This window comes from Ambystoma mexicanum, chromosome 6q (assembly GCF_040938575.1).
Source record: "Ambystoma mexicanum isolate Mex_15411 chromosome 6q, UKY_AmexF1_1, whole genome shotgun sequence".
NCBI classification, from domain to species: Eukaryota; Metazoa; Chordata; class Amphibia; order Caudata; family Ambystomatidae; genus Ambystoma; species Ambystoma mexicanum.
In genome coordinates, this window is record NC_090937.1 from 1,260,034,478 (window position 1) to 1,260,050,600 (window position 16,123).

The 16,123-nt window shown below is 46.6% G+C and overlaps 1 protein-coding gene across 3 annotated transcripts in view; it reads right to left on the minus strand.

The window, feature by feature from the left end:
- ZCCHC4 (zinc finger CCHC-type containing 4) overlaps window positions 1–16,123 on the minus strand; it is a 939,775-nt gene that overhangs the window by 164,360 nt on the left and 759,292 nt on the right. The window lies entirely within an intron of this gene.

Here is a 16,123-nt window from a genome sequence, read left to right on the forward strand (position 1 = left end):
TCCATTAAGGGTGCCACAGCCTCCCTGACACTGCCGGCTGGCACGCATCCCTGAGAGAGGGCAGCTTCGGCACGTTGGGCCCTGAGCCTTGCGTCCACCCCACCCAGTGTTACTAGTGACATTTGCCTCTACTGCGGCAGGGGCCTGGCAGGTGTGGAATCACTGTTTGGTGACTGGCCGGATCCCTGAAGCCCTCATCACCTGCTTTCTCCATTGGCGTTGCGCGTAGACCGCCCTCACATCCACCGCCATCTAGGTATGCCGAACAAGCAGAGGGGGAGCGCCAAGGTGGGAGCCATGGATAAATTTGCAAGAGCAGTCTCGAGGGCTGAGACGAGTCCACCGCCACCCTTACAAGAAGAACCTGAGGCTGATGCCCACCCTGGTACATCGGGACCAGACCTTATGACCCTCATGGAATCAATGGCTAAAAACTTTGCTTCCTTCCACGAGAAACTTGATGACATAAATGCTAATGTTGACTGGCTCAGGATACGTGTAGACCAAGCCGGGACCAGGATTACAGAGGCTGAAAGCAGAATCTACAGTGCAAATGAAGATGAAATACACACATTGCAGACCACTGTTGCATCCCTGTATCGAGACATGAAGGCAGTGAAAGCCAAGTGTGACGACTTGGAGTCCCGCTCCCGCATAAATAATCTACGCATTTTTTTATTTTTAATTTTATTGGTTTAAAACAAACCTTTAAAATATTGCACAAACATCTACACAAAACAAGAGTTTTACCGACACCGTCATCTTTTATCAATGCCCCCGACTGGATCGATTTCATTCTCCCCATACCTTCGAACAGAGATGGTCACCCAGATTTCCTCTTGAAGATGGTTTTTAAGAGTTCTCAACCCTTTTCTCAGGCTCATTATTAACCTGCGTTCTCTTTTAATTTCGCTTCGACAATAGCCAGAAAGGAAGTCAAGGGCAAGATTAGTTTCATGTCCAGTCCATTCCACATTTTCCGCCACCACTCCTCTGCGCGTGCAGAACGATTTGCATCTGACCATTGGCCCAGATGTATTGATCTAACGTCTCTTAGAGCTGAGCAGAAGAGGACTAAGTGTTTTAAGGACTCTAGCTCCTTATTACAAAAGCGACAAGTAGAGGTTAGTCCCACATTACACGCCCAATAACTCGTTCGTTCTTTGGTTCTTAATGCATTCAACCGGAACAGTAAAAATAATCTTCTTGCATTTGCGTTTGGAAAGCGGGACAAGTATTTTTGCAAGATGTTGTACCCTCTTGCTTCCGTAGGCGAGTCTGTCATCGCGTTAGCCATCTATCGCTCACGACATGTATTTATCCAGTCAGCACGCCATAGTCGCACTTTTGCGGCCGCAGGATTACTATGGAGAATTTGCAAGCTGATGTTGTTGATCACCAGAAGATCTTCACAGCGTTTTATCCATTGAGAAAGGATATCTGGACTTCCTGATGCCGCCTTGTGAAATATCTGGAATTTAAATATTCCCGCTTCTACACACGTTTTTCGAAATAGTGCAAGTTGATTCCAGCATATTCTCACATGCAAGGAGATTAATGCTAATTCGTACCGTATACAGGCAGTTGCGATTCCAGGTGGTAGATTTAGGGTCTTTGACCAGAACATATGTTCTAGTGAGCTCCAATGTGTTGATGGGCAACCAAAGGCATTTTCTGCACCATATACCAGAATTGGTACTACTTTTTGTTCATAAAAGTTGCGTAATGGTATCATTGAAAATTGCCCATATTTTTTGTGTATTACCAGACCTTGACAGGCCAACTGGCCACATTTCCTTTTTGAATCGGCCACCCAAGGCACCTCACAGATACTGGAATTAAGTGTCATACCAAGGTATTTTACACTTTTTGATATCTGCAATTTCTCTTGATTTATAGACCATACATACTTTGAGCCTTTTGAGTTGTGACTTGTTTCCAAGTTCTCGAACACCAATATTTCTGTTTTAGATGTATTGATCTTCAAATTATTCTGGCAAACATAGTTCTGTACAGCATCAAGTTTGCGTTGGAGCCCGATAGATGTTAAGTCCAGGATTACTAAATCATCTGCGTACAGCAGCCAGTTTATCTTCGATCCATTGAGATTAGGTGGAAAGGATCTCACTGTTTGAATCGCTTCACCGATATCGGAGATGAATAGACTGAAAATCGCGGCTGCTAGTGGGCAACCCTGCTTCACTCCTTTCAGTGTCTTGATTTGAGTGGACAACGTTCCTGAAGGATCCAGCCGAATGGCAATTGAGGTGTTTGTGTGGAGATCTTTAATTGCCGCTAGTAGGCTAACCGGGCAACCCCACAACTCTAGTTTTTCCCACAACAGTTCACGATCGATCATATCGAAGGCCATAGAGAAGTCGACGAAGGCAAGATACACTCTCGTGTTCGTTCTTAGGGCTTCCATTTTAAGCAGATTTAGAATCAGCAAGTTTAGCGAGCATCCAACAAATTTCACAAAGCCCGCTTGTCGTTCATCTATTTATTTCGCTGTTTTGGCCCAGTTAGTCAGTTGCACTTGCAAAAGAGATGCAAAAATCTTACCCAACACATCAAGCAAGGCCACCGGGCAATAGTTTTTTGGTGATGCTCTATTCCCCTTCTTGAAGATCGGCACAATAATGCCAGTCTTCCAAGAGGTTGGGACTTGCTTTTGTTGGTTGATTCTCGTGAATAGATCAAAACATATGTCAGTCCATAGGTCAGGAAATTGTTTGATCATACAGTTGGATAACCCGTCAGGACCGGGCGCCCGAGAGTTTTTAGCTCTCACAATTATCTCTCGGATTTCATCCATGGTAAAATGTAGGTTCCATGAGGTTATGTTGGAGATTGGCACAATTGGAACAACGTCTTTGGAGTATAGGTCTGTAAAGTGCTTGACCCACTCCTTTTCTAATACTGGGCACGCTTGCAGAGCCATTTGCGAGGTTTCCATGCAGTTGATGGTACGCCAGAACTCGCCACTGTTCTTATTCCTGAGGATCTTCATCATTGCTTCGGCGTCGTTTTGCTGTAATACAACTCGATGACTTTTAAGCCAGTTTTTATAGGCTTGTTTAACCGCTTTGTTTTTTGCAGTTATTTCAGACTTGGGGCCCTGATTGTTTTTTCGAATCTCTGCTCTCATGGATCTTTTCCGTTGCATTATCATAAGCTCAAAGCTATGTTTTTTCGTAAATGACTGGTTTTTGAGACCAAGATTCCTGCTTTTGAACTGAGACAGAATTGGCGTATATTCAACCTCTTTCGTCGTTGCCTTAAACTGGCGGCTTATCTTCATCACGTCCTGTTCTTTCAGTTTTAAGCGCAGGCGATTGGTTTCCACCAATACTTTGGAGTTCCACTTATTGCATTGCGGGCCTTTCGTGTCAAGGAATCTAAGTTCCAGCATATCGTGATCACTGTTGGGCATTGAGTGGATTTTCATAGTTTTTATTTTTCTATGCAACGTATCGGATACAAACATGTAATCGATAGTGGAACTTTGCCCATCGCGCTGCCATGTGGACTTAGCTGGAATGTCACCCTGCGTGTGACCGTTTAACATCGCGAGCCCTCTCACTTCCATCTCTTCTCTCCATATCTCTGCCAAACGGTTTTTAGAGGAATTCTGAGGGTTGAAGAAATCGATATTTAGATCACCACAAACTATCACTGCGCTTCCGCTGCTTGATTCCAGCAACTTATCAAGGATTGCAGTAATTTGGTCGACGAATGGCAGTGAACCAGTCCGTAGATGGTTCCAGTATACATTAATGATATAGATCACATCACAAGCATTGGCAGCAGCAGCAGTTTTACGTATCTCGCATACTTGAATGAATGCTGTATGATTGACTGAGATGTGCAGTCGGTAGCCCGATGATCTTTTGATCATTGTTAACAGGCCTGCAACTGGACGGCCCTTCTCGGCTTTAATCGCTGGATTTAGCGCACACTCGTACTCTGGAGCTATTGGTAGTTCGCGCATCCAGGTTTCCTGTAAACAAATAAATTGTAGGTCTTGTGCCCAATTGTTGTTTAGAAGATGTAAAAAACCGCGTGTGTTCCATGAGGCAAAGGAACATTCCTGCTCGGTAATAGTATTTGGGCGTTAGCTGAACGAATGAGCATTCAAGGCCACAGCCATCCATTTCCAGTCTTCCGCCCGTGCGGGTTCCCTTTGATTATTTGTTTGTGGTGGCACGTAATTTCCTGGGCATCTCCCATTTTCAATGGTAATTTTAATTCTCTCAATTGGAACAATTCGACTCTGCGGGTTCTTTTCTGCCGCCATAAAGCCTTGGGACGGAAGAGATGGAAACTGGGCCGTGCAAGAGAGATTGATCTGTTCAGGATGGACCTGCCGATTTAATTCTCCTTGAACTGGTTTTCTCGCCTCTTCATGAGCTTTAGACGTACATTTCATAGGAAGCTGGATATCGCCAAGTTCAGTTGTCGTCGCATCTTTAACATTTTCTCGTTGTTCCGGGTTTCTCGCTTTATAAGTGTCGAAACCCATTGATAGTAGCTCTTCATTCGCCTCCAAGATTACATTTGCGATTAAGTTGGAATTTACATGTAGAATCACCTTATCGGTGCAACGTTCCTCAGGAAATTCGATTATTTTCAAGTCTTTCGACTCCAAAGAGCGAAGTCGGGGTACATAGTGAAGCAGTTTTAACACATTGGTTCTGTTCAAAATTAGTTTGTCCTCGCCCTCCAAACGCTCAAGCACTAATTTGATCAGCAATGAGGGTTCTGGTTGTCTAGGAGCATGCAGCGCTGTCTTATTTTTCAGATTTAGTGTCGCCGGGGAGGCCTTATGAAAGACCAGTTTCTGGGATTTCTCTGTAATGGCGTCAAAAACGGGGGACACCTCTGAACAGAATTCTTTTTTTTTGGCAAGTGGCTCAGTTAGATCAGATTTTTGAGACTTAAGTAGGCCTTGAAGCCTTTGTCTTTCCCTTTTCGCATGCAAGGTCAGGAAAACTGGACTCCTCTGCTCTCTGATTATGTCAGGCCCCTCATTAACCTGTGGCATCATCTCGCAAATTCTATTTTTGGCTACTCGAATGGGGCAAGTTGAAGGAGTTTCACATTGCTGTGCTTCCAACTTAGGACAGCTTTGGTTTTCTGGTGCTGGATTCTGAGAGTTATTACATATGTTTTTACCAGCTAAAGAAGTAACCACTTCTTGAACGGCGCATATGTCATCAGTAGATTTATTCACCTCATCATCAGGATCGATGTTATCTTCATAAACTGACATGTTCAAGAGTTCTGTTTGTATAACTAAGTCCTCAACGTTCGACGGATTCTGCGACACCTTGGACTTTAAGTCATCCAGTTCGTGATGAGCATTTTGAGTCTCCTTAATAGTGTCCGCTAATTTCAAGCTGGTAGTAATAGCCTTGTCAACTATTTGGAACATGTTTAAGTTCCGCAGAAATTTGCGAGCTCCTTTTAGTTGCGATTTTTTTCTGGCAGGCATGTTTTTTTGCTTTTTCAATTGTACGTTACAAGACTTTCTGCCAGCATGTATAGGCGAATGCACTTCGTTGTCTAAGCTTCCGAAGATGGAAAACAAGCCTACAGGCTTTGGAGTTCCCACTTTTGCGAGTTGCAGCTCGGGGGCCAACTCTGTAGTTTTCTGTACTATAGAAGTGCCGGAGGCCATTTGCACGTCCCCTAACGCTGGATTGAATGCATTTTTTGTTTGCAGAAATGCTGTGTTAAAGGAAATGTCAAGAGAAGAAGTTTGGCCAACGTTTTTATCCCGAGGTTCACTCACAGTCATTTGTTTTTGCGCCTCCGTTTCCAGCGTATATGGTCTGTCCTTCAGTGATTCATGTGAGATGTTAATCACCTCACTTGATACGGCATCAACTGCCTTATCATCCTGGAGGACTTGCTTCAATCAGTGGATTGGTTCTGAACATAGAGGCGACATCTTAGCCAACGGTGAGGAACTTGCAAGTGTATTCCCATTTCTGTATAATGTGGCTGATAACCCCTGCCTTCATTGTTTATTTTGTTTTGGTGTGTTGACCGTCCTCTTGGCTTTTTGCCTCCTTGTTTGGGTCATTCACATGTATATTAAATTTCATGTACTGGCTTATCTCCCATGTACACAAACCTGCAGCCTCAGTAGAAGAGCATGTTGCTCGAAACACGTGTCAGGCTACCGTTTTGCGGATTAAATATACACCAACTTTAATTTAATCTGTGTGTGTGCGCAGTGTGTTTGTAAAAACAATCTTTCCCTAGCCTCTGATCATCCTGCTCGAAAATGCCCACACTATCTGGTGATCCTTGATTCACAACGCGACCATAGCAATGCTGCTTCTTACCCAGTAATGATGCCCCCTGCTACAAGCGGTCCGGCCACCAACTATGCTCCAGAGTTGGAGTAACCCATCACCCCTTCTTCTTGATGCTTATGACCGGCCGCTTGCCTTGAACTCTCCTACATCTGCATCCTTTTCCTTTTGGTTACTCGTGTTTGCTCCGGGGGCCAAACACTGGATCCGCCCACCGCAGAAACCTACTGCAGACAGCATCCGCTGTCCGTCTTTGATGTTCAAGATGCCGACCAAACGGCAAAAGCGCACCTCGCTGCATTTGCAACGATTCTGTTTCTTTTCATTTGGTTGCCACTACTGCTGGGCCCAGGTTGGACCGTGGAAGGGGCACGCCCACGTTGGGTGCTGGCCGCCAACCCACGGTTGAATGGTGGCATTGACTTAATTGAAGCCACCTGGGCTTGGAGAAATGTTGGCACTTATGTTGGGGAGGGGGGTCACACTGCATGTTGGGGGTGGGCAGTGAGGGTGGGTGGGGTGGGGTGGGACAGGTGGGTGGCGGAGTGGGTTTGTTGTGTGTTATGGGAAAAAATGGCAGAGGCGGTTTGGCAGACCACAGTGCATCAGGGGGCCCCTGTTGGGGTGGCATCCGCCCAGGATTCTCTCTACGACAACAGTGGTGGGATGTTACTTAAATCATTGACATGCCTGTAACGGTGATATCCTGGAAGGTGCGGGGCCTGAGCAACTACACACGTACGCCAACAGACACGGTTGTAAAATACTGCTCCTGCAGGAAACTCACTCAACGGGCCCCCTGACCAAAAGTATTGCTCCAACATGGGGTCCACACAGATATTTCATCTCATATTCCACGCGCGCTAGAGGGGTGGTGACGTTGATCCATAAATCACTTAAATGTGTCCTCCACAAGAGCTATATAGATTCCGAGGGGAGATATACTATATTACATTGCGCCATGCCAACAGGGATTACTTGCTAGTGAATACCTACGGCCTTAATGTTGACTCTCCTGAGTTTGTTGACCAGGTGGTGTCCATATTGCTGGGATACGTCGGGGTGCAGATCATCTGGGGGATACCGCGATGGACAGGACTGGTACAGCCCCTAGGCCCCTGTCTGGCGCAGCGCGTAGGTTGCTGACCCACAGCGCGACAGTTGACATTCACAACGCATGGAGGGCCCTACATCCGCAAGCGTGCAAGTTTACGTATTACTCGTCAGTTCACGACAGTTCCTCCAGGATTAACATGTTTCTGTTGTCCGGCCCCATGCTGGGCAGGGTAGTGGAAACACGGATACTTGCGCGCACACTGTTTGACCATTCACCGGTCTTGATAACCCTGGAATTGGGGATACCTGCCCCTACTATTAACACATGGCGATTCAAATCATCCGCTCTGCAAGACTTTGTATTCAAGGCAGACATCCTCGCCGACATTTAGACTTATTTTGAACACAATTTGCCTCAGTCCACCACCATAGGGGTCCGCTGGAACGCTTTCAAAGCCTTCATCAGGGGGGCGTCCATTTCTACAGAGTCGGGAGTCCTCAAAACTATAAGAGCCGCCCTATCCCGCACCGAAACTAAACTACGGGACCTGGAACGTGCCCACCCGGCCTCGATCGACCCAGGTGTCCTCTCCCAGATCAGTGAGGAGCTCAAGATATTCAATGATCAGGCCACTAGGGAAGTCCAGTACTTCAGTCGTCCACAGGCAGCACGTAAATACGGCGAGGGTGACAGACCCGGCAAGACGTTAGCCACGTTGGCAAGGGGGGAATGGGGCCAAGCCCAAATTACCTTTGTCAAGGACAGTCAAGGGGTTATACAGTGGTCCGACCAGCAAATTCTTGAAGTCTTCACAGACTTCTACTCGGAATTATACTCCCAGCCCACTGAACATAGTGACTCCCAGATGCAGGAGCTCCTGGATCAAATACCCACCACCTTAGTCTCCTCTGCCACTAGAGACCAATTGGATTCCCCTATTACATTGAATGAAATAGTGGAGGCTATATCCAGTCTCCCTAAAGGTAAGGCACCGGGCCCCGACGGGCTAACGGCCGAATTTTATCAGGAGCACGTGGCAATATTGGCCCCCGAACTGCTCGAGGTGTGGAATGAGTCACTCAGGCTAGGATCCCTTCCCCCGACACTCCGTGAGGCCGTCATCACGTTCCTGCTGAAGCCCGGTAAGCCTAGCAATGAATGTGGATCCTACCGACCCCTTTCATTGATGAACTTGGATACTAAAATTTTCGCTAAGGTGATCGCTAACCGCTTCCTGCCTGTCATGTACTATATGGTACATGAAGACCAGTCAGGCTTTGTGCCCGGGAGATCTACTTCCCACAATATCAGAAGGCTTCTCAACGTCATGGCACGAATCGATCAGGGTGTGAGTGTGGTCGAGGTCACCTTGGACGCCCAGAAGGCCTTGGACATGGTGTCTTGGAAGTACATGTGGCTGGTCCTTGAGAACATGGGCATAGGACCCAGGATGATCGCATACATTAAATTACTGTACACCTCCCCGGTTGCCAGGGTCTGTATCAACTCGCAAACTTCCGATCTGTTCCCTCTCTTCAGAGGCACCCGTCAGGGATGCCCGTTTTCCCAGATCCTATTTGCCTTGGCTATCGAGCCCATGGCGGACTATGTCAGGGAGCGTCACTCACGTAAAAGTATACGGCTACAGGAAGCCCCTGAAATTATTTCACTCTACGCGGACGACGTGCTGCTGTTCGTCAGAGACACCGATGACCACCTAGACCCTATCCTGCGTGACATCACCCGCATCGGTACATATTCTGGTTTCACAATCAATTATGCCAAGTCTGAACTCTTCCCTCTCACGAGCTCCACAGCGCGCCCTGACACTGAGTAACCGCTCCGTTGGTCCCCCGACGGGATTAAATATCTGGGAATCCAGATGTCCCTGACCAAAGACACTCTCCTGGCTGACAACTACTTGGCCGTGGCGCACTGGCTGAATCCAAGATAGCACGCTGGCGCCCTCTTCCGCTGTCCCTAGCGGGGAGACTCTCACTGGTAAAAATGATACTACTCCCTAAACTGCTGTATATATTCACAAATGTGCCTGTTTGGCCTGGTAAGAAATATTTTGCAGACCTCCACAAGCTGTGCGCTCAGTTTCTGTGGCACTCAGGGGCAGTGCGGAAAAAATGGCTCGCTATGACACTTCCCTATGAAAAAGGTGGTTTCACTGCCCCTGATCTGCTGTGGTACTGGATCGCAGCGCAGGCACAGTTCGCTTCCTACTGGTACCCCGGACCCCCCCACGCCCTCATGTCAAACTGGAGGCCCTTGCGGCAACTAGCACCAACATAATGTCCTTAATATTACACCGCCAATACGAACCGGACTCACCCATTGACCCGGTTCGAACCACTGTGCAGGCTTGGGGACGGATATTCGCCACGGGTGCCGAGGAACACCCATACTATAAATGGCTCCCCGCCTGGTGCTTCCCCGGCCTGGAACCCACAAACGACATGGCCCTGGCACTGGCAGACCCTGGGATACCTGGCCCTAACTGACTTCTACCCAGATGGGCAATTCATAACACCGCAAACCTGGAAGCCGGGCCATTCGGGGTCACCGTTGGAACTTCTACAATTTTATAGGCTCCGCGTTGCCTTCTGTGGTGCCTGGCCTGGGTTTCCCGCTGAACACCCCGATTCCCCTGGGATTTCCTACATTCACTTACCAACTGTGGACCAAAATGTGCTCCCACACTAATAGAGTCTCCTTGAACTTCCGCTACCGTACCATTCCGTACAAATTGTTGAACAGGTTATACTACACCCCGCGCAAGATCTCCAGGTTTGCTCGCTCCGACCCAAGGCTTTGTCCTCGCTGCGGTGCAGAGGATGCAGGCCATCTGCATATGTTCTGGGCCTGCCCGAGGCTAGCTGCATTCTGGGACGAGATCCTGAAAACTCTATCTGTGACACTGTCGTTGACCCTGACCCACTGGGGGTGCTGTTTGGGGCGTGGTGGGCAGAGGGAGCCAGAAGTGCTGCTAAATTCTTAAATGTGAGTTGTATAATTGCTAAAAAGTGTGTATTGCAGAGCTGGAAGTCCTCCTCTCCCCCCACATTCCAGAAATGGCTGAACTTATTAACATGGTCTCGGAACTGTGAGGAGGTGTACCTCACTACCCTCCCGGCCCACTCCCGGCATAAAAACATCTGGTCTCCCTTTAACAGCTATCTTAACAGCTTAGACTCACCCTCTTCTGGAGAAGAACTCATTACAATCATCTCTATAAAGTGCCACAGCTCTGGACGCTTCAGGATGCCATATTCATGACTTTCATTATGTTATCGTTCATATGCACCACTGTATTCAGTTGAATATGTATTTTGCCACTCCTGGCTGCTCTGATGTATGTCTAAGCTATTCACCTCTGCCAACAAAAATAAAAGTTTTTAAAAAAAAGAAGTAATATATTATCTATGTCAGAACCTCCTCACTGAACGAAAGATCTGGATCGTATTTCTGACATCGATCTTCTGAGTCACATACCTACAACATATGATGCTGAAGTGGGTGTGGATGCCTACACAAAAATGATGCGACAACTACATGTAAATTGTGATACCATTACACCAGTAAAAAGTTCAAAAATGACGTTTAGGAAAAGAAATCAGTGGTTTGATCACAAACTAAAGTGCTGTCAGGAAAATTGAAAAAAAGTGGCTCATGAACCACTACAGACCACTTAATAGCCAAGCCGGCTCTAAAAACATATAGAGATGAGATTGTGCAGGCAAAAGCACGGAGTCTGCAAAAACAAATACATTTAGCAGCAAACAGGCCTAAGGAATTATTTACGGCTATTAGGAAGTTCTCCAACCCTGGCTGTATAAACTCCATATTGCCTCCATCCCAGAAGATGGCTAATGATTTTAACATCTCTTTTCTCAATAGAATTTAGCAGATCAGAATGAATATTGATGGTTAAATGAATATGGCTCCTCTTTTAACTGAGTTGGATCTTACAGTAGAAAAAAAGATACATCCACCTGAGTTTTATTTCACATCGGTGGGAAGAGAAACAATCGATGAATTACTCTCACTTTAAGCCTACTAATTTCACATAAAATCCAATCCCAGCATATTTGGTGAAACAATATGCGCAGGTACTGAGTGAACCCATTTAGATGTTTGTAAATGCCTCACTAGGCCAAGGGTTAGTGCCTGAGGAGCTAAAAATATCATATCTAACACCTCTGTTAAAAAAAACGACTTTAGATTATAGTTTTCTGGCCAACTACAACCCTATTGCAGGGCTATTATGGCCATCAAAAAATCTTGAGAAAGTTGTAACTACACTACTTCAAGATCATCTGAAATCTAACAATTTTCTAAATGCCCACCAGTCTGGCTTTAGGCCAGGACATGGTACAGAAACCGATTTACCAAAGGTCTGTGATGATCTACTCAAAAATGCCGATAAGGGGGACACCAGCATGCTAGTCAGGCATGACTTGTCGGCAGCTTTCGACACTGTGGACTATAATCAATTTAGCTCTAGGCTAACCTCTGTGGCACCTCTGGGGTTCACGAAGCAGGGCCTCTTCTCCAGGCTGCTCTGCCAACTCCACGCTCTGATCGGAGCTTCGGTGTGCGCTCCGAGCACTGCAATGGGCCTTGGGACGTCTGGGTACACGCCAGCTCCTTGTTGCTGTTCCTGATGTGCGCCAAGCACCTCCTCCCGGCTCCCTCTTCTCAGGCAGCCCAGGCACGCTTCTTTGTGTCACTGCTATGCTTTTTGGTGTCCCACGGTCCCTAGCACAGGGGCCGGGCGGCTCTCTTTTGCCTAGTGCAGTGCTTCTGCAGTGTTTTCAACCGTCGCACTTCTCCTTGGCTGATTTGGCACTGTTTAGGGTACGGCTGCCATGTTCCGAACAGTGGGGGATGAGCACCTCTTTCTTACGCCGATTTCTTCTCGGTTTGGCAGTGAACTTGGGGTGTCTCCACTTTCTCCTGTCTCTCCACAGTTAGGGCTTTTTTTTTGGCTGATCACGGTCCAGGATTTTCTCTATATTATCTCTGCCGTCACCGTTGAGAGAGGAGCCGAGCTTCAGGCAGCCATTGCCTTCTGCGCCCCGTAGTGGTCTCTTCCTGTTCATTTTTGGTACTTCTTTTAACTATATAACCGTGTGGGTAATGTTGGTTCAGGGCTTTGACAAAAGCGCTCAATAAATAAAAATAAATCAAAAACACAGGTGATAGGGCTCAACATAGGCCAAAACCAAACTGTTTTTAAACAGAGGTTTATTAGGAACTGGTACAAATTGGGGCCAAATTATTAAACAGTAAGGCTTTGAATTAAATTAAAGTTGTCTGAATGGGTATTGTCCAAAAAGCGGGCAGTGCATTAGGACAACTTAAAAGAAATGTTTGAGTATGTTTGAGTCTCCAAACACTTGTTCACAGGATGAACTCCTGTGTTTTTTAATCCCAGGTTTAAGAGATCCCTTCTTTGCTCATTGTTGCAAGGTCTTCCACATGTTCTTAATCTTGCAAGGGTACTCACTAGGTCTGTTACTACCTCTTTCTGCCACAGGATCCTGGGCCTCCAACCACCTACTCCAGCCTATCACCCTTAGCGTCTTGCCCCAAGCCTTGTTATCACAAGCCTTGTTATCTCTCTTGGTTCTGAACATCTCCTGCCCCTCTTCAACACCTGCCATGACCTTGTGCCTCCACTGCCACTCCCACCTCTCCTGGTCCTGAAAACGCTGCCTTTCGTTTCACCTCCAAAGGCTGCGTTCTCAAGCACTTGGGTCTTTATCTTCCAAAACCAAATATATTTCTCTCTTCAGCCTTCTCAGTATTTTTCCTACCCAGCCCTCTTGGCCTTTCTCCTGGTTGCCCTTAGGGTATTTCTCCTACTCCCTTATTTCCAGACCTCCAAGCTCTGTCTTCCCCATCCCCCTGGGCTTCCCATGCACTCTCTGGTCTCATTTTCCAGCCTCACTCCACTATCCAAATGGTGCTTATTCACCCTCTCCCAAAAGTTCTTGCTCCAGCTTCTTCTTCAGATTAATCTTGATGAGATTGTTCTCCTAACTCTCACAGTCTTCTCCACAGGCCCTTATTTGGATAGGCCTTGGTCCAGTCTCCTAGTATCTCTCTCTCTCTCTCTCTCTCTCTCTCTCTCTCTCTCTCTCTCTCTCTCTCTCTCTCTCTCTCTCTCTCTCTCTCTCTCTCTCTCTCTCTCTCTCTCTCTCTCTCTCTCTCGAGTGAAGGAACTCAGGTGTGTCTCCTTAAGAAGCAATGACAGCGATTGGTTGACAGTCACCCCTACTCCTGTAGATGGTTCACAACCCTGATGTGTTGCTTGGGTTTGGCTTGTTCCTCCCCTTGGGAAGGCCCCCTCTCTCTCTCTGCCACACCTTGTCCTTAACCTCACAGTTGACTTGTAACCTACTGGTCGTAGGTCTTAGGTGTACGAGTATGGAGCCCTTGAGTGGTGACTGGTGGATTGCTTGCATTCTAGCTCCTGTCTCAGGTCCCGCTCCTTCCCTCAGTGATTTTAGATCAACCTTTGTGTTGCCCCTGATGGGGGAAGTCTCTCAGCTTGCCAATCAATTTATTAGGGAAGGCAAAATGGGCACCTGAAGTCCTCAAAATTCAAGCCCTTTCACCGAACCAAATGTTCTCTCCCACCATAACGCTCAGCATGCAGCTTATGGTTATGAGGGGTTCATCCAGACTACTCACTTTTCCTCATCTGCCAATCAGCAGACCCTTGCTTTGTATCTATTTGAGACCAAGAGACAGAAAGGCAGAGACAGACAGTAATTGACAGTGGCAATGTGAGTTAGTGAAATAGGACCTGTCTGCAAAAGGCCAGTGGTAGGAGTGCAGGGATGGACACTGTTTTGCCTTGGAAGACCTACTTCACTCTGCCGCAGACAAACCAACACCCCTCTAAGATATCCTGCACTATACACACAAATCCCACTCATCAGACAGCCACCACTGACCTACCTGTTGGCACATGAACACTAATCAAGCCATGACTAAGCTGTCCTCTTTAGCCCTATCACACTCTTCCCAAATCAGTGGTTAACAAGATCCAGAGCACTGTAGTCTGTTAGATTTTGGGCTCTTCCCTATGGATACCATTCTCACAAGTTTCACCACCAAACCCCAAGAGCACAGATAAGGACACAGATGATATGTACTTCCGACCTATACCCATCGACACCACAAGTTTTGTATCTGATTCTACCACTGTCCCACTAAGTACCTACCACTATTTCATTAAAGAGTCACGTGCACCGAGGCTACCAAAAGTGGCCAAAGGGATTTTAACAAGACCACTTTCGTCAGTTTCTCTAACTACACGAGCGGAGTACAGTGCACAGGCATGGCAGGATTCGATGGATTGCTGCTCCTACTTAATTCCCTTAAAAGACCAGCAGTGTTTAAGGTGATAATGTAATGAGCCCCTGCCTCCCATGTGTGGCAAGGTGGTGTTTTCCAGAAGATTCTCTCCACATCGGGAACAGCCTCACCTGGCTTGTGGCAGCACCCACCATGTTCCGTTGGTAGTCCCACTATCCACCAGCAATGTGAAGCAGGTGTTCCCTGCTATACATCCCTAGAATACATCCCTGAGGCTGCTACCCGAGCAGCGATTGAGCAATGTCAGAAAACAGATGAAGATTCCTGCGGTGTTGCAGTGACTGGGCCCTTTTTAGGTGGTTGCCATGCTCTTTTAGGAATAATCTGCATACAGAACACCCCGTCCCAAGCCTTTCCCAACACTGCAGTTGCATTGTTAGGTTATCTGTTGGCAGTAAGGCAAACACAGGTTGCATAGGGGTAAATAGCACATTTTATTGGACAACCTGCTCCTCTTTATAGAGAACTGATGTGCAACAACACAATTGTGGGCTAGTAAGAGGGAAAAAATGTACTGCGAGGTTGAGGTGACTCAAAATCCAAGTACCAGAGTTACTTGCCCGCTATCGAAAAATGGGCTGATCCCCGGAATTTGTTTTGGTATTTTCCACTGACTTACTGGCAAGGGAATGCTCTGTTTTGTGCAGCATTTGGAGCCCAACTAGTAATAGGTGAGAAGTAGGAAAGTCTTTAGGGTCAAAGTGTAGAGAATGGGATTGAAAACACAATTGAATTTGCTCCAAAATGGATGTCTAGACCAGGCACTTTGTGTGCATCATTATAAAGGGGGATTTGGTCAATAGATTGGATTAAAAATCCTTCACAAACTTAAAAACACAAGCCAGAATACATTAAAACCTTTCAAATCACTAATGACTTTGCTCAAAGATGGACTCCCAGACGGGGCACTTTTCCCGCAGTGTAGAAAGGGGCAGTAGATAGTCTTGGAAATCTATTATATAACCTTTAAAAACACACGCAAGATTTAAATGAAAAACAGAGCAGCCACAAATTCATTTGGACCAAAGAGATCATTCCTACTGAGGACAGGAACGTTCTGATTGAGTGGCTTTTCCAGCTTGGCAAGGCCCAATTTATTACATGACTCGATTTTTAGTGAAATTTCTTTAATTATATCCGTATTATCTTGTAGGAGGTTGGGCCACCTCAAAGGCATGGAAGAAAATATTACATCTGGCATGTGGCCTTTTGTATGTGAACGGCCTGTCACTGATTGTGTTAGTCTTGGGAAATTCAAGCTAGTCATTAAATTTGACGTTTTAGTGTCAGAAATAGCTTCTGCCCTTACAGTGAAATATCCTATAGCCAACACCGACACCAGGAG